The sequence below is a fragment of the Macaca mulatta genome, chromosome 5 (assembly GCF_049350105.2).
Source record: "Macaca mulatta isolate MMU2019108-1 chromosome 5, T2T-MMU8v2.0, whole genome shotgun sequence".
Lineage (NCBI taxonomy): Eukaryota > Metazoa > Chordata > Mammalia > Primates > Cercopithecidae > Macaca > Macaca mulatta.
In genome coordinates, this window is record NC_133410.1 from 118,641,561 (window position 1) to 118,668,647 (window position 27,087).

The window sequence follows — 27,087 nt, forward strand, 5'->3', positions numbered from 1 at the left end:
TATCTAGAATGTATAAGATTTCTTGCAAATCAGTACAAAAAAGCACCAACCTAATAAAAAAAATTAGCAGAAGCTTAAATAAGCACTTTTACAAATGAAAAACAAAAAACAGCCAATAAACATTTTTAACTTTTAAGTTCGTACATGTGCAGGTTTGTTACATAGGTAAACTTATAGGAGTTTGCTGTAAAGATTATTTCATCACCCAGGTATTAAGCCTAATATCCATTAGTATTTCTCCAAATCCTCTCCTTCATCCCACCCTTCACCCTCTAGTAGGCCTCAATGTGTGTTGTTCCCCACTATGTGTCCTATACTCTCATGATTTAGCTCCCAGTTATGAGTGAGAACAGGCAGCATTTGATTTTTTGTTCCCATATTAGTTTACTAAGGTTAAGCATCCAACTCCATCCATGTCCCTGCAAAGGACATGATCTCACCTTTTTTTAATGGCTGAATAGTATTCCATGGTGTATTTGTATCATGTTTTCTTTATCCAGTCTATCACTGATGGGCATTTAGGTTGATTCCATGTCTTTGCTATTGTGAATAGTGCTGCAATTAACATACACATGTTTTTTATAATAGAACAATTTATATTTCTGTAGCTATATACCCAGTAATGGAATTACTGGGTCAAATGGTATTTCTGTCTTTAGGTATTTGAGGAATCACCACACTGTCTCCCACAATGGTTGAACTAATTTACACTCCCAACAACAGTGTATTAATGTTCCTTTTTCTTCACAACCTTGGCTGTGATAGCCACAGAAGATAGACAAATTTCTAGGCAGGCAGGATGGTTCCTTGGTGAAACTCGACCTTCAAGCCAGACAGTCTAAAGCCTGAAAACTGAGCTACTAATTCAGGATAGAATCCACAGATCTGAGTGAGAACTTCCATCCCCGCCTTATCCACTTTCTCTATATATAGGTTCTTACTGAATGATGCCTTTTAACCAATTGAATGGTGTCTTTTCCAAGCCCACCCATAAACCAATCAGCACATGTTCCCCCATTCTAAGCCCATAAAAACCCTGGACTCAGCCTCACTGATGGCAGTCTACTTTTGGGTCGCCTCTTGCTGCTGAGAGCTTTCTTTCTGTCACTCAGTAAAATTCAACTCTGCCTTACTCACTCTCCAATGTCCATGTACCTCATTCCTCTTGGTCATGAGACAAGAACTCGGAACTCACCAAACTGCAGGAGTGAAAGAGCAGTAACACTCCCTCCCACTCACTGAACTATGGGAGTAAAGAAGTTGCTTGGCACCACTCTCTCCCTCTTGCTGAACTACAGGAGTGAAGAAGCCACTGGGAGTCGCTCCCTCTCACTCACCGAACTACGGGAGTAAAGAAGCTGCAACCCTTCTGGAGGCTCATCCAGGTCTTCAGAAGGGTAAGATCAGATCTGTGACCCTTTACTTTCGTTTCTGAGGGTTTTCATCCTCACATTTTTTTTGAAAACAGATAAAACACCAAGTCTCTGTCAGACAGTTAAGGGTGAATAGAGCAACTGCCAATCTACAAGACTCAGAGGACAGGCTTGCTCAGGAGGACATTGTCAGTCCCCCTTCATCCTCGAGTGTTGGGAATGTTGGCCTTGTTCCACTCCACTTTCCTTTCATGGAAGTCTAGCCATCACATGGGATTGGAAAAAGGTCCTGGGACAACTGAAGGTATCTAGCCAAGGCACACCTTGGTGTTACCTGAAGGCTCCTGGATCAGCTCCAATCCCCCACAGCCCATTCAGGTGCTGGGCCATGGCTTTGAGTCCTTCCTATCTCATTTTCTTTCTTTCAAAAGTGTCCTGACTGCTATCCCCTTTATAGATAATGTTACGGGTGTTTTTGCAACCAAAAGAGATACTATTACTGGATAGAATGAGTACTGGCTTAGTCATCAGGAGTGTAATCCAGAACAATGTTGCTTCTGTCTATTCTTAGAAATAGACGGATGTAACAATTAAAATAGTTTTCTCTTTCCCCTGTTGAAGAAACTCATTACCACAGAACAAGAGGCTATTTCACCCAGGTACCTTCCCTCCTCTGCATTTAAATTGTTTTTTGCCACCCTGTCAAGAGTCAACATAATTCTGCGAATACAAGGAGCTTTTCTATGCAAGGAATCAATGTTTTCCTTTTGGAAGGCATCTTATTAGACCAGGTCCCCAATTCCCAGGATTCCTTTTCTTTCCTTTGTTTGAAGAGGATCTGGTTCCACAGCTTCACCTTAGCATTACTCCATTGTATTTTCCAAGCTTCGATTTGAAGCCCTATAAAGAAAACTAGATTTGAGGGACCAAGAGGCAGTCAACAGCAGAAGACTAGGGCACAGCACAGTGCCTATCCCTGCCAATTAGGTCTTCCCACTTCGTGGGTAGAGGTCATGTTCACATCCATGGTGTAAACGCCATGAGCCCATCCATGGCATCAGTACTAGGTATTGAGATCTATTGGTCACCTGCAGGCTTACAAACCCCAGAATCCCAAAGATGTACCTGTTAACTGCAACAAATGTGGCAAACCAGGGATGTTAAAAAGGACTTCCCAGGCAGCATGAGGAAGCCACCTTGACCCTGTCCAATCTACGGTGGGGACCACTGGAGGGTAGACTGTCCCCAGAGATGCAGGTCACCAGATCCAAAGCCAGTCTCACAAGTGGTCCAGCAGGACTGATGGGTCCCAGGGCTCCTCTCCCTGGCTCTGACAGCTCAGACTTCCATTACCATCCAGGAGCCCTGAATGATTCTGGAGGTCGAAGGGAGGAAGGTGAACTTCTTCCTGGATAACAGAGCAGCCATTTCTAGTCTCCTCTGCAATCCAGGCCTCCCTTCTTCCCTTAGCATGACTATGAGGGATGTCTCAGGAAAGCTTTTAACCTGATAATTTTCCCAACCCCTTAGTTGTAGTTGGGGTGAAGTCGTGTTTACTCATGTCTTTTTAATCATGCCTGAAAGCCCAACTTCTCTGTGAGGCAGGGATATTTTAGCTCGTATGTGAACCACTATCCTATGGCTCCAGGACAGACTCCTTGCCTCTCCCTGGTGGAGACTGATATCAATCCAGAAATTTGGGTAACTCAAGGGAAAACTGACTGAGCCACAACCACCATACTGATCTGGATCCACCTTAAGGATCTCACCTCCTTCCCTAACCAGAGAAAATATGCCCTAAAACTAGAAGCTAGGAAAGGGCTGGAAGCCATCATTGATAACTTGAGGATGCAGGGCCTCCTCAAACCCTGCAACAGCCCTTATAGTGCCCCAATATTGGGAGTACAGAAACCCAATGGGGAATGGAGACTGGTCCAGGACTTCTGCCACATTAATGGCTGTGTTTCCAATTCATCCAGTGTTTCCCAATCCCTATACCTTCATAACTCAAATACCTGAGGGAACTATGGCTCACAGTCCTGGACCTAACGGACATATTTTTCTGCATACCACTATATCCTGACTCCCAGTATTTGTTTGCATTCAAGGGTCTCTCCAACTAGACCACCCAGTTAACCTGGATGGTGCTACTCCAAGGATTCTGGGATAGTCCTCACCCATTTGGGCAGGCATTCTCAAAAGATCTCTCTGGGTTCTTTCATCCTCAGGTTAAAGTTTTACAAAATGTAAATGACATTCCCCTTTGTGCCCCAACTGAGGAAATCTCTCAGGAAGACACTAAGGCTCTTCTTAATTTCCTAGCTAACAGAGTCTCAAAATCTAAGGCTCAGCTCTGTCAGACTTCAGTGAAGTACTTAGGTCTAGACTTGTCAGAGGGGACCAGGGCACTGGGTGAAGAAAGGATTAAGCCTTTCTCTTGCTTTCCCTTCCCCCAAACCCTCAAACAACTGAAGGGATTCTTGGGCATGACAGGATTCTGCAGATTATGGATACCTGGGTAGGATGAGATAGCTCATCCCTTATATCACCTAATAAAAGAAACTCAGGCAGCTAAGACTCCCTCCTGAATTTGTGAACCAGAGGCCAGAAGGGCCTTTGACCAGTTGAAATAAGCCTTGCTTGGGGCACCAGCCCTTAGTCTTCCCATAGGGAAGTTGTTTGATCTTTATGTATCAAAAAGGAAGGGAATGGCCCTGGGAGTTCTAACCCAGGCCTGAGGTCCAGCCCAGCAGCCTGTAAGCTACCTAAGCAAGGAGCTTGATTTGGTAGCTAAAGGATGGCCAGCCTGCCTCCAGGCAGTTGCAGTGGTAGCTTTGCTAGTGCCAGAGTCCACTAAGTTAACCATGGAGAACAACAACATAATGTGGCAGGACTGCTGTCTTCTAAAGGGAGTCTCTAGCTAACAGACAACTGCCTCCTCAAATATCAGGCTCTGCGACTGGAGGGATCTACAGTTCAGTTAAGAACCTGTCCTGGCTAACACAGTGAAACCCCCGTCTCTACTAAAAATACAAAAAATTAGCCAGGCGTGGTGGCGGGCACCTGTAGTCCCAGCTACTCATGAGGCTGAGGCAGGACAATGGCGTGAACCCAGGAGGTGGAGATTGCAGTGAGCCGAGATTGTGCCACTGCACTCCAGCCTGGGCGACAGGGCGAGACTCCATCTCAAAAAAAAAAAAAAAAAAGAACCTGTCCCTGTCTAAACCCAGCCACATTCCTCCCAGAGGAACCTGAGGAGACTGAACATGACTGCAAACAGATAGCAGAGAAAAACCTAAGCAGCCAGAGAGGACCTCAAGGAAATCTCCTTAGAGAACCCAGACTGGATTCTCTTTATGGATGGAAGTTCTTTTGTAGAACAAGGGATCCATGAAGCAGGGTATGCAGTAGTCACCCTGAATGACACTACTGAGAGTGCACCTCTCTTTGGGCACAGTTTCTCAACTAGCTGAGCTTGAGGGTGCTTGAATTAAGCAGAAGGAAAGCAGTTGGCATTTATACTGATTATAAGCATGCTTTCCTAGTCCTTCATGCCCATCCCACTATCTGCAAAGAGAGACTTCCTCACAGCTAATGGGTCTGCCATTAAATACTGTCAATAAATTAATAGACTATTATCCTCAGTTTTCCTTCCATGGGAAGTGACAGTAATACATTGTAAAAGCCCCCATAGGGGATGGATGAGATAGCTGAGGGAAATAAACTGGCAGACCAAGCAATTAAATCGGCAATGAGAGGGCCCCAGATTTCTGATCCACTTGAAGCCCCTCTGATATAGGAGGGCTCCGTAACAGAAATAAAAACCTCAATATTCTCCTGCAGAAATAGAATGGGCCACCTCTTGGGGATACACCTTTTAGCCCTTAGAGTGGCTACAATGAGGTTGGCAAACTTCATCTACCAGCTTCCAGCCAATGGAAAGTTCTTAAAATTCTTCACCAAGCCTTCCACCTAGGAAAGGATAAAACCTATTAATTGGCCCAAAGGTTGTTCTCAGGTAAAAATCTGCTAAAAAATGACCAAACAGCTCATTAATGCTTGTGAGACTTGCCTTAAAAATAATCCCCTCAATCAACGGCTTCTCCCTGCAAGAACCCAAAGAGTGTGAGGCTACCCAGGAAAAGACTAGCATATAGATTTCACCCATATGCCAAAGATAAGGGGCATCCAATACCTCCTGATTTGAGTAGATGTCTTCACTAACTGGGTAGAAGCATTTCCATGTTGAACAGAGAAAGCCAATGAGGTGATAAAAGTACTAATTAATGAGACAGTTCCTCACTTTGGATGCCCTAAGTACCTCCAGAGCGATAATGGCCCCTCATTCAAGGAAGCTATCACCGAGGGGGTCTCAAAGGCATTAGGCATACAATACCATCTTCATCGTGCTTGCAGACTACAATCCTCGGGAAAGGTAGAAAAGACAAATGATATTATCAAAAGGCACCTCAGAAAACTGTCTCAGGAGACTCATCTCCCCTGGATTACTCTTCTTCCTATGACCCTACTATGTGTTAAAAACACCCCTTTGAAGTCCCTTGAAAATGATGGATGGACAGCCTTTTCTCACCAATGATTTCTTCCTAGACCAAGAAACCTCTTATTTGATTAAACATGTAACTTCTTTGGCCCATTTCCAACAGGAACTGAAACAACTTGGAGGCCCAATCCCATGAACTAGGGGGCCACCTTTATTCAACCCAGGGGACCTAGTACTGGTAAAGGCTCTTCCTTCTCTTTCTCCCTCTCTAGGCCTGGATTTGGAGGGAACTTAGACTGCACTTCTTTCTACTCTTTCAGCAGTAAAGGTCACTTGAATAGATTCTTGGATTCATATACTGAAGTAAAGGCCTGAGGAACTGACAGAATTACTTCTGTTGACCCAGAACAGCACCCAAAGTACCAATGTGAAGAGAGACCTCGAGCTGAAGATCATAAAAGATAAGTGTCAATAATTAACCTTCCATGGATATCCTCTTTATAGTCTTGCTTATACTTGCTGTTCTTGCCTTTGTTCTGTTCCTCACCATAAAGCATATTTGCCAAGGACCTCTTAATTCTGAACACCCATGAGATTATCTACTCTCCTAAACTGCTATCTCTTCTAAAATGTAACTGCCCTCCCCTATATAAGATTTTATTTATTTCACAAGAGTGAAACAGCTCTGGTCACAACGTTGTTTTCAAACTGGCTAGTTTATTTTACTTCTTATTTCTGTTATCTCTCGCACTGGCGTGGATTTTTCCCTTTTAGCTCCTCTTTGTATAATCTCGTAATTGGTCCATGAATACTTAACCTCCTTGTAAAATTTGTTTCTTCTCACCTAGAGGTCATCGAACAATAGATGGTCATGCAAATGGAGCCTTGAATGACAGCCTCCTTTATACCAGGGACCCTTAAATAGGCCTCTGAGAGAGATCTGACTGCCATTTTCCCAAAACAATACCCCTTGTCAGCATGAAGCAGGTACAGTAGTCATTTTCCCTATCCTAATGGCAGCTAGATATACCTCTTCAGAGGGGGAATTGATAGGGACAGGAGACAGACAAATTCCTGGGCAGACAGGGACAGGTCCCTGGTGAAACTTGACCTTCAAGCCAACGACAGTCTAACGCCTAAAAACCAAGCTACCAGTTTTGGATAGAATCCATGGACCTGAGTGAGAACTTCCATCCCCATTGTACCCACACTCTCTCTGAGTTCTTTCTGAATGATGCCTCTTCCAAGCCCACTCTTAAGCAATAAGCATATATACCCCCATTTCTAACCCAATAAAAACCCTGGACTCAGCCTCACAGATGGCAACCCACTTTCAGGTTCTCTTTGCTGCTGAGAACTTTCTTTCTGTCGCTCAATAAAATTCTACTCTGTCTTATTCACTTTGCAGTGTCTCTGTACCTCATTCCACTTGGTCATGAGACAAGAACCTGGAACCTGCCACACTGCGGGAGTGAAAGAGCCATAACACTCCCTCCTCCTCACTAAACTACAGGAATGAAGAAGCCACTGGGCATCACTCCCTCCTGCTCACTGAACTGTGGGAGTAAAGAAGCTGCAACATCAGCATCTGTTATTTTTTGACTTTTTAATAATAGCCATTCTGACTGGTGTGAGATGCTATCTCATTGTGGTTTTGATTTGCATTTCTCTAATGATCAGTGATGTTGAGATTTTTTTCATATGATTGTTGTCACATAGATGTCTTCTTTTGAAAAGTACCTATTCATGTCCTTTGCCCACTTTTTAATGAGGTTGTTTGGACAATAAACATTCTTAAATGTGCTCAACCCTATAAGAAAAAATGCACATTGAAACACCATATGATACCACTGTTCACCTATCACAATGGTTAAAATGAAAGAGATAAACAATAAAAAATTTAAACAAGAATGTAGAGCAACTAGAACTCACACACTGCTGGTTGTAATGTAAATTTGCACAAGTACTTCAGAAAACTGTCACTATCTGTAAAATTGAACACACGTGAACACTTTATGGAAGGACCTTGAAGAGAGTAATAGAAAAAGTCTGAAAGCCTAGAAAACTGTGTTAGTAGATGCCTGTATTAGTCCACTTTAAAACTGCTATAAAGAACTACCTGAGACTGGGTAATTTATTAAAAAAAAAAAAAAAAAAAAAAAAGAGGTTTAATTGACTCACAGTTCTGTGTGGCTGGGGACACCTCAGGAAACTTACAATCATGGCAGAAGGCAAAGGGGGAGCAAGGCACATCTTACACAGCAGCAGGAGAGAGGAAGTGCCACACTTTAAAACCATCAGATCTCATGATAACTCACTTACTATCATGAGAACAGCATGGGGAAAACCGCTGCCATGATTCAGTCACCTCCCACCAGGTCCCTCCCTAATATGTGGGGATTACAGTTCGAGATGAGATTTGAGTGGTAACACAGAGCCAAACCATATCATACTACCCCTGGACCCTCCCAAATCTTATTTTCTTCTCACATTTCAAAACACAATCATGTCTTCCCAATAGTCCCCCAGTGTCTTAACTCATTCCAGCATTAACCTAAAAGTCCAAGTTCAAAGTCTCATCTGAGACAAGACAAGTCCCTTTCACCTATGAGCCCATAAAATAAAAGCAAGTTAGTTTCTTCCAAGATAAAATGAGGATACAGGCATTAGGTAAATGCTTCCATTCCAAATGGGAGGAATTGGCCAAAAAAAGGGGTTACAGGCCACATGCAAGTCCAAAACCCAACAGGGATGCCATTAAATCTTAAAGTGCCAAAATAATTTTTTGCTCTATGCCTCACAACCAGGGCATGCTGATGCAAGAAGCGGGCTCACAAGGCCTTAGGCAGCTCTGCCCTTGTGGTTCTGCAGGGTACAGCCCCCTTGGCTGCTTTCACGGGCTGGCATTCAGTTCCTGCAGCTTTTCCAGATGTGCAGTGCAAGCTGTTGATAGATCTACCAGTCTGGGGTGTGGAGGATTCTCACAGCTCCACTAGGCAGTGCCCCAGTGGGGACTCAGTGTGGGGGCTTCAACCCCACATTTCCCCTCTGCATTGCCCTAGTAGAGGTTCTCCATGAGGGCTCTGCCCCTGCAGCAGACTTCTGCCTGGACATCCAGACATTTCCATACATCCTCTTAAATCTAGGCAGAGGTTCACAAAGCTCAACTCCTGTCTTCTGTGCACCTGTAGGCCCAACACTATGTGGAAGCCACCAAGGCTTCGGGCTTGCACCCTCTGAAGCAATGGCCTGAGCTGTACTTTGGCCCCCTTTAGCCATGACTGGAGGTGGAGTGGTTGGGATATAGGGTGCCATGTCCTGAGGCTGCACAGAGCAACAGGGCCCTTGGCCTGGTCCATGAAATCATTTTTTCCTTCCTAGGTCCCCAGGCCTGTGATGGGAGGGGATGCTGTGAAGATCCCTGAAATGCCCTGGAGACATTTTTCCTATTTTCTTGGCTATTCACATTTGGCTCCTTGTTACTTATGCAAATGTATGCAGCCAGCTTGAATTTCTCCCCAGGTTTTTCTTTCTACTACATGGTCAGGCTACAAATTTTCCAAACTTTAATGTTCTACTTCCCTTTTAAGCATAAGTTCCAATTTCAGATCATTTCTTTGTGAATGCATATGACTGTACACTTTCAGAAAAAGCCAGGTCAACTCTTGAATGCTTTGCTGCTTAGAGATTTATTCTGCCAGATACCCTAAATTATCTCTCTCAAGTTCATAGCTCCATAGATCTCTAGGGCAGAGGCCAAATGCTGCCAGTCTCTTTGCTAAAGCATAGCAAATCCAACCTTTGCTCTAGTTCCTAATAAGTTCCTCATCTCCATCTGAGACTACTTCACCCTGAATTTCATTTCCATATCACTATCAGCATTTTGGACAAAACCATTCAAGCCTCTAGGAAGTTACAAACTTTCTCATATCTTTCTTTTTCTGAGCCCTCTAAGTTGTTCCAACATCTGCCTCTTACCCAGTTCCAAAGTCACTTCCACATTTTCAGGCTATCTTTATAGCAGTATCCCACTCTTGGTACCAGTTTTCTGTATTAGTTTTCACATTGCTACAAAGAACTACCTGAGACTGGGTAATTTATAAAGAAAAGAGGTTTAATTGACTCACAGTTCTGTGTGGCTTGGGAGGCCTCAGGAAGCTTACAATTATGGCAGAAGGCAAAGGGGAAGGCAAGACACATCTTACATGGTGGCAGGAGAAAGAGAGAGGAGGAGGAAATGCCACACTTTTAAACCATCAGATCTCATGACAATTCACTCGCTGTCATGAGAACAGCATGGGGAAAACCACTCCCATGATCTAATCACCTCCCATCAAGTCACTCCCTAATACATAGGGATTACAATTCTAGATGAGATTTGGGTGGGGATACACAGCCACAACATATCAATGCCTAATTGCCTTACCAGAGACTTCAGATGACAGCTTAAAGGATAGTGAGGAAGTGTCATTGGAAACTATAATGAAAGAGATTTGTACTATGTAGAGTCTGATGCTACAACATTGTTGCCTGCAATAACATAAAGAGTATAAAAAATGTACTTAATGACTATGTGACCTACCTGAGTAGATTCCATTTAGAGTTTTGAAGATGCCAACAGATTTCTTCTGGTTGTGTATGGTAAAATATAAAAGAAGGTAGATAAGCTAATGACAGTTAAATCAAAGAAGCTAGGAATTGTAGGGATTAAAAATTCTCAGCCTCTCCAGATGATAACTGATACTAATATTAATAAATGACTATTGAAGAAAGTCGAATCAAGTGACTCACAGAAAAGCTGAGCGTATGGTTATAAAAATCTTTTAAGACTTTAGAAATACCTCAGAACACTTAGTCAAACAATGGAGCTTCTTAAAAGTTTAAGGATGCTGTTCCTCAGTAGGCTCAGCAGAAACTCAAGGTAGAGTCAATGCCAATAATATTTATAGGAGACCAACAGATGTTTAAAGAAAATAATAATTTCAAAAACATCTACTTAGACTGAAATGAACAGAAACAGTAAAAAAGGAAAAGAGGCCTTTGGACCCCAAAATCTCTATAGGCAGGAAGCAGGCTGAGAAAATTGTAGAGCTGCAAACACAAGCTACCTTTTATAGAAAGGAAAAATACCTTAAAAGCAGGAAAAAGGAGCCAGAATGCAGAGCCAATAGCCACAAAAAAAATCATTCCTGGAAAGGAAGAGGCCTCAGTCTTAATCGAAGAACCTCAAACATTCCAAATTCTAGCTGAATTTCAGAAGTTCTGTGGATTGGTTATTCCTGTGGTCTTTTTTCTCCCACTTTTAAAGAGAAGTAACTATAGCATTTATCTTACGTCAGTCTCACTATCGTATGCTTGGAAGATGTGGGGCACACAACTTGTCTCTTTAGTTCACAGGTCCTCATACGCAGAGTAACTATACTTGAGGAGAGGAACTTGAGGTTCCTAATCAAGAAACCACATCTGAAGAGCTTCATTCACACCTGGGTCTGATCAGATGATGAGATCTTTGATTTTGTTGTATACTATGACAGATACAGTATATAGTGTGCCAATGATAGCCATAAGGCCTGTGATATAGTGAGAGATGTAGTGTGCCTATGATAGCCATAAGGCCCACACAAACTTCTCAGAGAGCCAACACTATGTGTCACTTAGCAGCATGATGCTGCATGCAGCCTGGCCTGGTGATTTCTAACCCTGGCCCAGAGACTTCCAGGAGATAAAATCACCTCAACACAATGCAACTCATAAACCTTAAAACATTGCTTACTGTTAAAAGAATAGCTTAACCTGTCTTTTTGAAAGAAACATCTGAGACTGGACATGGTGGCTCATGCCTATAATCCCAGCACTTTGGGAAGCTGACACAGGAAGATTCCTTGAGACCAGGAGTTCAAGATGAGCCTAAGCAATTATAGCAAGATCCCGTCTGTACAAAAAAATTTTTTTAATTAATTGGGCATGGTGATGTGTGCCCGTAGTTCTAGTTACTCAAGAAGCTTGAAGTGGGAGGATTACTTGAGCCCAGGAGTTTGAGGCTGCAGCTATGTGATCTCACCAGTGCATTCCAGCCTGGGCTGGAGGCCCTGTCTCAAACAAACAAACAAACAAACAAACAAAAAAAAACAAGGACCTGGTAACTGACCCAGAATGAATACAAGTATGAAAAATGGGGAAGAATCTCCCAAACTCTGAGAATGGTCTTCAGAGGAAGACCCTCCTGGTCAGGGAGTCATCTGACTCCCAACTGTATCTGGCCCATGCTACAGTCTGCTCTTGCTATCCATCTTGTAAGAATGATGCCAGAATGAATAAACTGCTTGACTATCAGACAGTTTCTAAGACTCATCTTTGATACAAATTGGACCAAAGGGAAATTGCTCCTGGGGAAGCTGGTTAACTAGGACCACTAAGGAGCCCTGAACATGATACATTTCAAATTGATGCTGCAATATGATGAGATCTGGGGAGGTTTTGGGAGAGAAGGAGTAAAGTTTGCCTCCCCCTGGATTGCTTTCTCTAAGACAAGCAAGTTGCCATGTCATGAAGACTTTCAACCAGCCTAAGAGGAAGCCCGTGTGGTGAAGAACTGAAGCCTTCTATTAATAGCCAGCACCAATTTACCAAGTATGTGGATGAAATGGATCCTCCTGCCCCATTCAGGCCTTCAGATGACAGTAGTGCCAACCAATATTTTAAATGAAATCTCATAAGAAAACTAGAGTCAGAAATACCTAGGTAATCTGCTCCCAAATTACTGACCTACAAAAACTATGAGGTAAATGTTTATTGTTATAAGCCACTTCATGTTGGTGACCATTTATTATGAAGCAATAGATAACAAATATAACATATCCTGAATATGATTATTAATTTTCCTTCATTTATTTTTCCACATATATATTCATAAGCAATGTATTATTTAGCTTTATATAGCTTTTTTAACTTCATATAATGTACTCCTTTTTTTCTCAGTATTGTATTTGAGGGATCTGTTTAAGTTGTAACTGTTTAAACATTTTTACTGCTGTAAATATACCACTGTATGACTATACCACAATGTATCCATTATCTTGTTAATGGGCCTTTGAGTTGTCTCTGTTTCCTTCCCCCCTCCCCCATTTCAAGCAATGCTGCCAGAAGAATTCTTCCACACAGCCAGGCGCGGTGGCTCACGCCTGTAATCCCAGCACTTTCAGAGGCCAAGGCAGGTGGATCACAAGGTCAGGAGATTGAGACCATCCTGGCTAAGATGGTGAAACTCCGTCTCTACCAAACATACAAAAAATTAGCCGGGCGAGTTGGCGGGCGCCTGTAGTCCCAGCTACTCGGGAGGCTGAGGCAGGAAAATGGTGTGAACCCAGGAGGCAGAGCTTGCAGTGAGCTGAGATCCCGCCACTGCACTCTGGCTTGGGCGACAGAGCGAGACTCCGTCTCAAAAAAAAAAAAAAAAAAAAAAGAATTCCACACACACATCTCCTTTTACAGATATGCGAGAGTTTCTCTCGCTATTTTTGCTGTGTAACAAATTATCCCAAGACATAGCAGCTTAAAACAACAAAACTTAATTATTTCACACTTTCTGTGGAACAGAAATTTGAGAATGGTGCCCCTTAAGGCCTATCATGAAGTTGCAGTCAAGATGTCAGCTGGGGCTGTAGTCATCTGAAGGCTTCATTGGAGTTGAAGGATCTTTCAAAATGGATCACTCACATGGCTGTTGGTGAGAAGCCTTAGTATCTCCCTGGCTGTTGTCAGGAGACTTCAGTTCCTTGTCACTTAGGTCTCTCCAAAAGTCTGCTTGGGTGTTCTTATGACATGGCAGCTGGCTTCTCCCACACAGCAAGTGATCTGAGACAAAGTAAGAAAGAAGCTATGATGCCTTTATGACCTATTCATGGAAGTCATACACTGTCATTTCCACCATATTTCATTCATTAGAAGTGAGTCACTAAATCTAGTCCCTATTCAAGCTGAGGGGATTAAGCCCCACCTATCACATAATTTCCAGACTTATTTTAAAACCACCACAGCTGTGTCCCTAGTTGATAGAATATATGCATCATCTGGAGCTGGAAGCCATTATCCTCAGCAAACTCATACAGGAGCAGAAAACCAAATACTGCATGTGCTCACTTATAAGTGGGAGCTGAACAATGAGAACACGTGGACACAGGGAGGGGAATAACACACACTGGGGCCTGTCAGAGGGTGGGGCCAGGGGAGGGAGAGCATTAGGAAAAATAGGTAATGCACGCTGGGCTTAATACCTAGGTGATGGGTTGACAGGTGCAGCAAACCACCATGGCATACATTTGCCTGTGTAACAAACCTGCACATCCTGCACATGTACCCTGGAACTTCAAATTAAAATTAAAATTTAAAAAAAGAATATATGCATCATTAATTTTGTTAGATAATGCCAAATTATACTCCAAAAATGTTGTACCAATTTATACACCTACTAGCAATAGATAACAGTTTCTCTTTTTCCACATCCTCACCAACTGGCATTTGTAATATTTTTTATTATTTTCTTAGCTTTACATATTTTAATAAATCTGCGCTAGTTGACACTTCAACAAGACTAGCAAAATTAACTCAATTGCAGCATTTATTATACTGCATTGAGAAAAGACCAGAAAATGATGATGGAGTGAGACATGGATTATATGACTATCTGAAAAAAGATCACTGCAGAAAGTGGCAACAGGCCGAGGCTCAGAAATGGGTGCATACTGGGTGTGTCTGAGGAAAAGCAAGGGCAGCCTAGCAGGAGTACAGTAAGCAAGGGGAAGTAGGGATAAATTTAGAGGGATAACAAGGTGGAGAGTACATCATCGAGAACCTTATAGAGCTTCACAGAAAGTACCATTGGACAGTAGAGATATTTAGGATTCATCCATATAGAAATCAGTAGTTCTCAACTTTTGCTGCACATTGGAATCACCTGGACTGTCTGAACTATGAATTCGCACTGTAATTTGCCTTCTCTGAATCTACTACATGTTTCCTCGGGGCCACTGCTTCTCCACGTGGCCTTTTTCTGTGGTCTTTTCACACCATTTCTTCATCAGGGTAATTGGGCTTCTTCTCATAGAACAATGTCATTTCCACTGAATGTTAGTGGTTAAAACAAGTAATATGGCTAACATCATTTCAAGAGGAGACTAAAGATAAACATGAATGCAGGGAGGCCTGATTGCCTGGAAACTACTCATATAAGAAACTACCACATAAGGGAAGTATAGGCACCAGGGATGTGAGGGACAATGACAAGATGTGCAAAGAAATGGATTCTAGATCCCAGTAGATTTGTTGGAGTTAGGACACTCAAAGCAATGAGATGGGAAAATAGGTGTGGCAACTGGAGAGTAGAATCCTTGATAGAAGGAAAGGATTAAAGTCACTGGTGATGGCAACGTCTAGGGCAGTGTTTCTCAACCCTGGTGTGGTGTTAGAAATATATCCCATATGCCATAAGATTTTGATATAATTAGACTGGAGTGGGGCTGTCACTGGCATTAGTTTAAAGGTCCTTGGATAACTCTACTTGAGAGCTAATTCTAATTCAAATTAAGAACCACTGATTTAGAATATGACCTTAAGGGGAATGGCTGAGATGAGCTGCAGGACAAAATCATTTGGAACAAAAAAATTAAACAAAAAACTATCACAAGGCGATTGAAATAATCACCTGCCTGAACACTGAAATTTCACACAAAAAAAATATGAAAGGAGGAGTGATAAAGAATGAGAAGTTTAGGACTGAAAGATTCAAGGAAAGAGGATCAGTAATTCCAGGTTTCCATTTTATGGAAAAATGATGATAATATGGGCAGAAATGGGGAAATATGGCAGAGAAATTTATTTGTAGGGGAGGTGTTCAGATTTTTAGACAAAATAATATAAATAATATAAAGACATAATATGGCAGGGATAACTGCATATCTATGTGCTAAAGAATGAAATTGGATCCCACTTCAAAACATACAAAAATTAACCCAAAATAATCAAAGATCTAAATGTGAGAGCTAAAAATAAAAAGCACTTAGAAGGGCCAGGCGCGGTGGCTCACATCTGTAATCCCAGCACTTTGGGAGGCCGAAGCGGACGGATCACGAGGTCAGGAGTTCGAGACCAGCCTGGCCAACATGGTAAAACCCCTGTTTCTACTAAAAATACAAAAAATTTGCCGGGCGTGGTGGCGCACGCCTGTAATCCCAGTTACTTGGAAGGCTGAGGCAGGAGAATCGCTTGAACCCAGGAGGCGGAGGTTGTGGTGAGCAGAGATCATGCCATTACACTCCAGTCTGGGCGACAAAGCAAGACTCTGTCTCAAAACAAAAACAAAAATAAGCGCTTAGAAAAAGCATACGGGTAAATATTTATGGCTCTGGTGTAGGCAACAATTTCTCAGACACAACACCTATAATCTATGGCCATACCACCCTGATTGTGTCCAATCTCATCAGATATGTCACCAACAACACAAGCAACATTAGAAAAAACAAATAAATTGGGCTTCCTCAAAATTAAAAACTTTTCCAAGATCACCATCAAGAATGAGAAAAGACACCCCACAAAATGGGAAAGAAATTTGCAAATCGTCTATCTGATAAGAGACTTGCATCTAAAAAATACAAAGAACTCTTAAATCTCAATAATAAAAAAGCAAATAACCCAATTAAAGAACAGACAAAGGATCTGAATAGACATTTCTTCTAAAGAAGATATACAAATGGCCAACAAGTGCATACAAAAACGCACAACACCAATAACTTTCAAGGAAATGCAAATCAAAACTGCAGTGAAATACTACTTCACACCACTAAGATGGTCATAATAAAACCATGAATAATAACAAGTGTTAGTGTCTTGGTCTGCTATAACAAAATATCATAGACTGGATGGCTTATAAAGAACAGTTCTTTATATCGGGCCTGCGCTGCCCGATCCTCCCCTATGAGCGCCGCCCCGCTGTTCCGCAGCGCTGGGTCCCATGAGCCGCCCAGGGGCTGAGGAGTGCAGGCGCGCGGCGCGGGACTGACGGGCAGCTCGGTCCGTGGCCCCAGCGTAAGCTCCACCGGGTGAGGCCGGCTGGGCTCCTGAGTCCGGTGGGGACTTGGAGAACTTTTATGTCTAGCTGGAGGATTGTAGATGCACCAATCAGCACTCTGTGTCTAGCTCAGGGTTTGTAAATGCACCAATTGGTACTCTGTATCTAGCTAATCTAGTGGGGACTTGGAGAACTCTTCTGTCTAGCACTCTGTGTCTAGCTAAAGGATTGTAAACGCACCAATCAGCACTCTGTGTCTAGCTCAGGGATTGTAAAGGCACCAATCAGCACTCTGTATCTAGCTAATCTAGTGGGGACTTGGAGAACTTTTCTGACTAGCACTCTGTATCTAGCTAAAGGATTGTAGAACCCACCAATTCCAGACACAGTACCAAGTATTCAACAGAATTAAAACATTAAACAGACATCAAGATTAAGCATCTCACCCATGCAGCATATCTGCCACATACAAATTGAAATAGAATATAATATGCAGTTAGAGTTTGTAGTTTTTCAGAGGAAAAATTTTTAAAAAACAAAATTTTCTCCCAACACAATGTGTTTGGCATGAGGTCCCAACATCCCTAAAACAAGTGTTAAAGACAGAAGTGCTTGTTTGTGAAAAGCAAAAAGCTTTTTCTGGAGCATGTTACCATCTCAAAGGATATTTGAGGTCTCACTTTTTGAGACACCACTTACTATAATTAATAGTATATTAATATATATAATAGTATATTTAGCTCATTGCTAACATAGTGTCCGTGTTATTACTCTTGTCACTAATGTGTCTGGATCTAAGATGTGATTAAGTAAATTCCTAGAAATAAGTACTGCATGGAAATCTCTGGTACTGGATGGAGCATGGCATCAGGAGGGGCCTGGCAGTGGGTACAATGCCAGATTTGCCTATTCTGGATATATCATATAAAAAGAGTCATATAGGCAGAGATCCAGACAGGCTATGTATTTGAATTGCCTCATTAATTAAGTCTTCCAGGCCACCTATTATAAAGGCATCTATTACACAACTGGCACCTGAAAAAGAACTTTCTCTGATTTGGGAATCCAAACCTTACAATAGGACTGGTGTTAGGTACAATTTTGTCATCATGACTTGGCTACTCTGGTATTATCATAGTAACAAATCGCATGCAGAGAACCTTACACAGCCCCAGGTTCATAACACTCCCAGGATGACTGATAGTTTGCTTCTTTTCAGTAACCTGTTTTGGGTCCTGTAATCAAACACCATGTGGGGTCTTGTGGGTACTCAACCTCATAGGCAAACTTTGTCCACACCTCTCTACCCCCATTTCACACAAACACACACAGCCTGCTCTGTAGCGCCCTCTGGGGCCAAGGGATGCACACCCCAATGGTAAGTTATACCCTTTGGAGGATGAGTCTGAAGAAGAAGGTGGAGGCCTATGAAATGGGGCTTGGCACTATTTGATAGGGAATTCCACTGTCCAGTATGTTGAGCACGGCTGGGGTTGGGAAGAGAGTATAGCAGTGGAACTGGGTGGGCATATGTCCTTGGCCCAGTGGATTCTTCACTCTGTGAGGAGGAGAATTGCCGGACGAGGGTCTAAACAGGGACTCTGGAAAGGACAGGCCTGGAGAACAAGGGTGGTACTGCCTCAGACTAATGCTCAGCACACTTTGCATAGCTTTACACAGCTGCATTAACCATAGATTCGGGAGTCATTTCACTTAGCACTAGCCTTATCAAGTGAGTTACAAGAAAAGGAAGCTGAATAAGGAAACCCAGGCCACCCGCCTGTCCCAGGGAAAGGGTATGTCACAGCAGTTTCTGAGCTCAGATGTTTCTGAGCTTCTATTCCTGCCACTGAAAACCCCAAAGGACTGCTCGGTTTCCCCAAATAGGTCAAAGATCTAAAGTTGGAGAAGGAGAGCCCCAAGGACATAGGAAGAAAGGTGGGTAGGTCTCCAGGGTCTCTGTCTTGTTCTCCAGCCTGCCCCATTTATCAATCCCCTTGTTTCTGTCACCTCCTAAGGATGGCAAACACCCCCAGGATAAAACATTTACCAGTTCACCAATTTCTGCTCTTACAATCACTCTATTCTCTCAAGGCAATTCTTCCCAGTTTTCTTAGGTATTTCATGCTAATAACAAGATGTTTTCTATATTTTTTCTGGATATATTTTGTAATTTATTTTGTAAGAAGGTTGGACTGAATTATAGTTGACTGTTACTGGAAGTGGAAATCCCCAATTGGCTTTCAGATAGTTGGTTTTTGGCAAACTGTGTTTCAGTGAATGGACCCCAAGTAGAGCTTCAAGTTTCCTTAGATTAGCTTTGAAAATGCGTTATTTAACAAACACTTCTTTAACCAGCACTTACTGAGTGTTACCCTCTTTAAGGCACTATAGTAAACCACAGAGAAGATACAAAAATGAAAACAGTGTAAGTTGTGCCATTAAAAGAATGTATAATCTTGAGGGGGAGTCAGACATAGGTATAAATAATAAAGGAGTGAAGGAGGAAGGTGAAGTGCAGAGAATGAACTGAGTCTGGAAGTAACACGCCTCGAGATTACAAATTGGAACAGAAATGTCATGTTTTGTGAGGACTATAAATCAAAGGTCTCAAAATGGTAGGCCACAGACTGAATTCAGCCCACAAACGTGTTTGGTTTGGCCCACATCGTGTTTTAAAAATAAGAGATTTCCCATTTTAAAAAAATCTGTATTTCCATCTTCTGAAAACTCAGTATATCTGGCAACTGTCCTCATTGCCAACTGGCAAGCGTCAGCTGGAGCCGAGTGGAAGCTGCCTCCTTGGAGAGGGCCTCATTTCTTCCAGTCACCACATTTCCCATCAGTCCCCTGCCATCAGCCTTCACACCCCGCACAGTTCACCTTCTCCACCTAATGAAAAGTGCTACATAAATGAAGCTTCCAGTCCTTCTTCTAGTAATCAGAAAGCCAATTTTAGGCCTTCAATTTCATCCCCCAACCCCCTCACCCCCTCTACACACACACACACACACACACACACACACACACACACACACATTGTTAACCCCATTTTTCTATATAGAAAATCTAGACCACAAGGACTCACCACCACTGTCAGTCATTGAAATATCCTTCCTGTAGGCACTTAAGTTTATGACCTCTGTGTGTTGATCCTGTCCCTGCAGCATAATCCGTGGGAGAGCAAGTCCATGAAAGTTCCTTCCCAGTAGTTTTACTGCCAGAGGCTTTAGAGGAGAAGCCCCCCCTAAGAGTTCTGTTTCAGAATAGGATTTAGGGATTGTGTCCTATTACGTATAAGTTGAAGTCTGAGTATCAGATTCTACTATTCTTCCATGAGCCTTTAGGGCATATTTAATCATCTAATCATTCTGAACTAGAGGAAAATTTGTAGTCCAGCTCAGAGATGCAGGAGGAATAGAAACTCATCTGTAGGGGACCAGGGATCCTGGCTCTACCTTCACACCAGATTCCTAGCGTTGAGAAGGCTCCTGCAACTTGAGCTAACTGGTGAAATCCTAAGGAGGAACAAGTTTCTGGATAGACATTGGTAATTTGTGATCATTATTAATAACAGCCCTATTTCTTGTAGGCCTTGTGAAAGCTTGTTTGATTCTGTCAGTAAACTCCCTGTTGTTTTCTCTGTCAAGAGCCTCCAGTCAAAGCTCTCGGTGTGGTCCATCAAGAGGTGTCCCTTTCAGCTGGCTAATCAGGAAAAATATAACTAAATCTAGTTGATGAGTAAGGTTGTCATCTAATAGGGCGGGGGTTAGGTGAAAATAACATGAATTTCTAAGATCTGGCTCTATAAAGAGGAAATGAGGAGCCAGAAGCACAGTGGCCAGAAATTTAAGGTATCCATAAAGGGCAAATAATAGTGTGCTAAAGGAAGTACACAGAGCAGATTCCAGTGGAACAGAGTCAGGTAGGAAAGCTTAGCACTGAAGACCAGCACTGTCCAAACTGACTTGAAGGGTGGGCAGCCTGCTGTGGAAGTGAACACCTTAAAGTGGGGAGGGATTGGATGCATGCCACTGAGGTCCAAACTAAGATTTTGACCAAACTAAGATTTTAAAAGAGTTCTTTATATGTTCTGGATCTAAGTCCTTTGTGAGACATGTACTTCAAGTGTTTTTCTCTCCGTCTATAACTTGCCTTTTAATTATTTAACAAAATCTTTTGTTAAATAATTTTAATTCAATGAAATCCAATTTATCGATGTTTTCCTTTATGGTTTACGCTTTCGGTGTTCTATGGAATCTGCTTAACCCAAGGTTATGAATATTTATCTCTAGAAATGTTATAGTTTTGGTTTTGTAAATATTTTGGTCGATGATTTATTTTAATTAATTTTATGTATGGTACGAAATAAGGATCAAGAGTCCTTTTTTTCCATATGAATATTCAGTGGTTCCAGCACCTTTGTTGAAAAGACTGTCATTTCTTCTTATGGCATTAATAATCTTTGTAAAAAATCAACCAATAATATGTGTGGGCCAACTTCTGGACTCTCTATCCTGGTCCATTGATCTAGATTTGTATCTTAATGCCAATACCACACTATCTTGAAATCTGTAACTCTGTAAGTTGGAAACTAGGTAGTATAACTCTCCAACTTCATTCTTGTTTTTGAAAAATCTTTTTAGCTATTCTAGTTCTTTTGTCTTTCCATATAAATTTTAAAAATCAACTTGTCAATTTCTACAGAAAAACCTATTGGGATTTTGGTACTTATTGTATTGGATCTGACTTTGAAAGAATTGACATCTCAACCATATGAAATCTCTAGTCCATGAACATAGTGTATCTCTCCATTTATTAGATCTTCTTTAAGGTCAAAGCAACATTTTTGTAATTTTCTTTGTATAGGTCTTGCTTATATTTTGTTAAATTTATCCATAAGTATTTTATATTTTCTATGTAATTGAAAGTAATCTGGCTTTTCCCATTTCAATTCCAATTAAACATTGAAAATATTTAGAAGAACAATTGATTTTTTAATATTACCCTTGTACCATGTGACTTCATTAAACTTAATCATTAATCTGGTAAGGAGTTTTTGGTAGATTTCTTAGGATTTTCTGCATACACAATCATGTTGTTTGCGTATATAGATGTATATATGCCTTTTACTTCTATTCCCTGCTTTGTTGCACTGACTAGAAATTCTAATAGATAGTAGAGTATGAATAGTAGGAGTAAGCATCCTAGTCTTGTTCCAGATGATAGGGAAAAAACATTCAGCTTTCTGATAATATGTATGATATTATTTTCCAGTTTTCTGTAAACGACTTAGATCAGATTTAGGAAATTTCATTCTATCCCTAATTGGTTGAGAAGTTGTCTTTTTAAAAAAAATATGAATATATGCTCGATTTTGTAGAAAACTTTTTCAACATTTACTAAGATGATCATATGGTCTTTCATTTTTAGTCTGTATGATTAATTACATTGATTGATTTTGAATGTTAAACCAACCTTAGATTCCTGGTCCTTTTATTTAGTATTGGGGATTAAATTTGATTTTCATTTCCTATACTGTCTTGGTCTGGTTTGGGTATTGAGGTAATACTGGCCTTGAAAAGTAAGTTGATACATGTTTTCTCCTCATTTTTCTGAAAGAGTATATGTGAAATTGGTAATATTTCTCCTTAAATAAGAAGCCATCTGGGCCTAGCGTTTTTTTCTGGAGAAGGCTTTAATAACTAATTCAATTTATTTAATAGATAAAGGCTATTCATATGACTTCAGTAAATGCTGTAATATATGTCTTTAAAGGAATTTGTCCATTTTATTTAAATTAGTAAATATGCTGGCACAAGTTGACCACAATATTTGTAGTTTGTCTCTATTATTTGTCTATTTTCTTTTCATTGACTTTTGCTCTTATCTTTAACATATTCTTGTTTATAATTATTTTGTGTTCATTTTTGTTTGTTTCTTTTTGGCTTTTCCTTTTTCTACTTTCTAAAGGTGAAGTTTACACCACAGATTTTAGATTTTTCTAATAAAAGCATTTAAAGCCATACATTCCCCTCTAAGCACTGCTTTACTGTATCCCACAAATGTTAATTTGTTTTGTTTTTATTTTCATTTAGTTCAAGTTATTTTGTAATATTTCTTATAATTTCTTCTTTTACTTATAGTTTATTTAGAACTGTCGTGTCTAATTTCCAAAACTTCAGATTTGACAGATTAACTTTTTGTGTTTGTTTCTAATTTAATTTCATAACAGTCATAGAATATCATTTCTATGATTTTTGTCCTTTAAAATTTGTTGATCGTCTGGGTGCAGTGACTCACACCTATAATCCCAGCACTTTGGGAGACCAAGGCAGGGGGATCACCTGAGGCCAGGAGTTCAAGACCAGCCTGGGCAACATAGCAATATCCTTTCCCTAAAAAAAATAAATAAATAAAATAGAACAATTTTTAAAATAGATTTGTTGATACATGTTTTATGGACACCATATCATCCAATTTGATGAATGGTTCACATGAAGTTAAAAAATTTGTATTCTGCTATTGTTAGGTGAAGTGTTTTAAAACATCAATTAGCTGGTTGGTTTGATAGTGTTACTCAAGTCTTCTATTATCCTTAGTGATTTGTCTATTTTTTCCCATCAATGATGGAGACATGAGCCATAGAATCTTCCAATGTAATTGAAGAGGGTTCTGGTCTCTTCTTTTTTCAGGTCTTTTTTATTTTGTGTACTTTGAAGCATTGTTTTGGGGTGCATAAACATTTACGATCATATTTTCCTGATGAATTCACCTCTCTATAATTATGAAAAGATTCTCTTTATGCCTAATAATATTTCATGCTCTCAAGTCTAATTTATATTATATTAATACAGCTATTTTATCTATTTATTGTTCTTAATGTTTACATAGTATATCTTTTTCCATCCTTTTATTCTTAACCTGTCTCTTTTTATTTAAAGTACAATTGTGTGTGTGTGTGTGTGTGTATGTGAATTTTGTTATTGTTGTTGGGTCTTGCTTTTTTATTCAGTCAGAGAAATCTGTATTTTCATTGGAACATTTATATACTTTATGTATATCATAATTATTGATATAGTTGGATTTTTACCTGTCGTCTTGCTATTTGTTTACTATTTATCACATTTGTACTTATACTTTTTTTCCTCTTCTTCTTAATCTTTTGGATTAATACTATATTAGCAGGATGTAAATATTTAACTTGTTTTATTATGAAGCTAAACTGATATTTCCCCTTTTGTTTTGTTTCATTAGGAGGACTGACTTAACACATGGAAAATGAGTGGCTTTACCTTACTCCTAGCCTATATGAAATGTGAATTTCTTCTTTTGGCCAAACTTTTTATTTAGTATTATCTAGTTACTTGACACACACTTAAATGGTCTTGTTGGGGGAGGGGAAAGAGGAGGTTCTTGCAGATTCCTAAGGAAATGTCAGAAAGGCAAAAGGGCCAGCATTATCCATTTGCTTTTTTGGGTTTACTGGGTTAATAGCACTTTCCTTACATAGGTATCTGATTTCAGGTTTTTCATACTGGGAACACTGAGATTTCAGTTGGAAGACACACTGAAATCTTATGAGTAGCATACCCCAACCACCCTCTAATAGCTAGCTTGTTTGTATAGGCAGAATGATTCATTTCTCCATTTTACATGGCTAGATGCTTTGTAGAAGATCTCAGTACTGTTTGTCTCACTTACTGTGAAAAATCAGACAGAAGTGGCCTTTAGGGACACTTTTACTTGGAAAGTTACACTAGTGCAACAAGTCTTAACACATTTAATATTTGCTTGTTGGAAAGCAATGTCATAAAATCAAATAAAATTAAACATGTTCTGGATTCTGTTCCAAGATGGCCAAATAGGAACAGCTCCAGTCTGCAGCTCCCAGCGTGATCAACACAGAAGACACATGATTTCTGCATTTCCAACTGAGGTACCTGGTTCATCTCATTAGGTCTGGTTGGACAGTGGGTCCAGCCCACGGAGTGAGAGCCAAAGCAGGGCGGAGCATCGCCTCACCTGGGAAGCACAAGGGGTCAAGGAATTTCCCTTTCCTAGCCAAGGGAAGCCATGACAGACTATACCTGGAAAAACAAGACACTCCCAACCAAATACTGCACTTTTCCAATGGTCTTAGCAAATGGCACAGCAGGAGATTATATCCTGTGCCTGGCTTGGGGGGTCCTATGCCCACAGAGCCTTGCTCACTGCTAGTGCAGCAGTCTGAGATCGACCTGCAAGGCAGCAGCCTGGCAGGGGGAGGGGCGTCTGCCATTGCTGAGGCTTGAGTAGATAAACAAAGTGGCCAGGGAAGCTCTAACTAGGTGGAGCCCACCACAGCTCAGCAAGGTCAGCTACTTCTGTAGTCTCCACATCTGGGGGCAGGGCATAGCTGAACAAAAGGCAGCAGAAACTTCTGCAATCTTAAACGTCCCTGTCTGACAGCTCTGAAGAGAGCAGTGGTTCTCTCGGCATGGTGTTTGAGCTCAGAGAACAGACAGACTGCCTGCTGCTCAAGTGGGTCCCTGATCCCTGTGTAGCCTAATTGGGAGACACATCCCAATAGGGGTCTACTGACACCTCGTACAGGCAGGTGCCACTCTGGGACAAAGCTTCCAGAGGAAGGATCAGGCAGCAATATTTGCTGTTCTGCAATATTTGCTATACTGCAGCCTCTGCTGCTGATACCCAGGTAAACAGGGTCTGGAGTGGACCTCCAGCAAACTCCAACAGACCTGCAGCTGAGGGATCTGACTATTAGAAGGAAAACTAACAAACAGAAAGGAATAGCATCAACATCAACAAAAAGGACATCCACACCAAAACCCCATCTGTAGGTCACCAACATCAAAGACCAAAGGTAGGTAAAACCAAAAAGATGTGGAGAAGCCAGAGCAGAAAAGCTGAAAATTCTAAAAACCAGAGTGCCACTTCTCCTCCAAAGAATCACAGCTCATTGCCAGCAACGGAACAAAGCTGGATGGAGAATAACTTTGACAAACTGACAGAAGTAGGCTTCAGAAGGTCGGTAATAACAAACTTCTCTGAGCTAAAGGAGGATGTTCAAACCCATCACAAGGAAGTTAAAAACCTTGAAAAAAGATCAAGACGAATGGCTAACTAGAATAAACGGTGTAGAGAGGACCTTAAATGACCTGATGGAGCTGAAAATCATGGCATGAGAACTACATGCCTCACGCACAAGCTTCAATAGCAAATTCGATCAAGTGGAAGAAAGGGTATCAGTGATTGAAGACCAAATGAATGAAATAAAGTGAGAAGAGAAGTTTAGAAAAAAAAGAGTAAAAAAAAAAGCCTCAAAGAAATATGGGACTCTGTGAAAAGACCAAATCTATGTTTGATTGGTGTATCCGAAAGTGATGGAGAGAATGGAACCAAGTTGGAAAACACTATTCAGGACACTATCTAGGAGAACTTCCCCAAACTAGCAAGGCAGGCCAACAATCAAATTCAGGAAATACAGAGAACACCACACAGATACTCATCGAGAAGAACAACCCCAAGACACATAATTGTCAGAATCACCAAGGTTGAAATGAAGGAAAAAATATTAAGGGCAGCCAGAGAGATAGGTTGGGTTACCCACAAAGGGAAGCCCATGAGACTAACAGTGGATATCTCGGCAGAAAAAACTCTACAAGCCTGAAGAGAGTGGGGGCCAATATTCAACATTCTTAAAGGAAAGAATTTTCAACCCACAATTTCATATCCAGCCCAACTAAGCTTCATACATGAAGGAGAAATAAAATCCTTTACACACAAGCAAATGCTGAAAGATTTTGTCACCACCAGGCCTGCCTTACAAGAGCTCCTGAAAGAAGCACTAAACATGGAAAGGAACAACCAGTACCAGCACTGCAAAAATATGCCGAATTGTAAAGATCATCAATGCTAGGAAGAAACTACATCAACTAACGGGCAAAATAACCAGCTAACATCATAATGACAGGATCAAATTCACACATAACAATATTAACCTTAAATGTAAATGGGCTAAATGCCCCAATTAAAAGACACAGACTGGCAAATTGGATACAGAGTCAAGACCCATCAATGTGCTGTATTCAGGGGACCCATCTCACGTGCAGAGACACGCATAGGCTCAAAAAAAAAGGGATGGAGGA

General features: G+C 41.1%; 1 long non-coding RNA gene across 1 annotated transcript; it reads left to right on the plus strand.

Annotated features, from left to right (window-relative positions):
* Positions 1–6,146: 6,146 nt before the first annotated feature.
* Positions 6,147–7,782, plus strand: LOC144340824 (uncharacterized). The gene is made up of 2 exons (XR_013417268.1): positions 6,147–6,861; positions 7,283–7,782. It is a non-coding gene; the product is annotated as an uncharacterized LOC144340824 (long non-coding RNA).
* Positions 7,783–27,087: the final 19,305 nt, after the last annotated feature.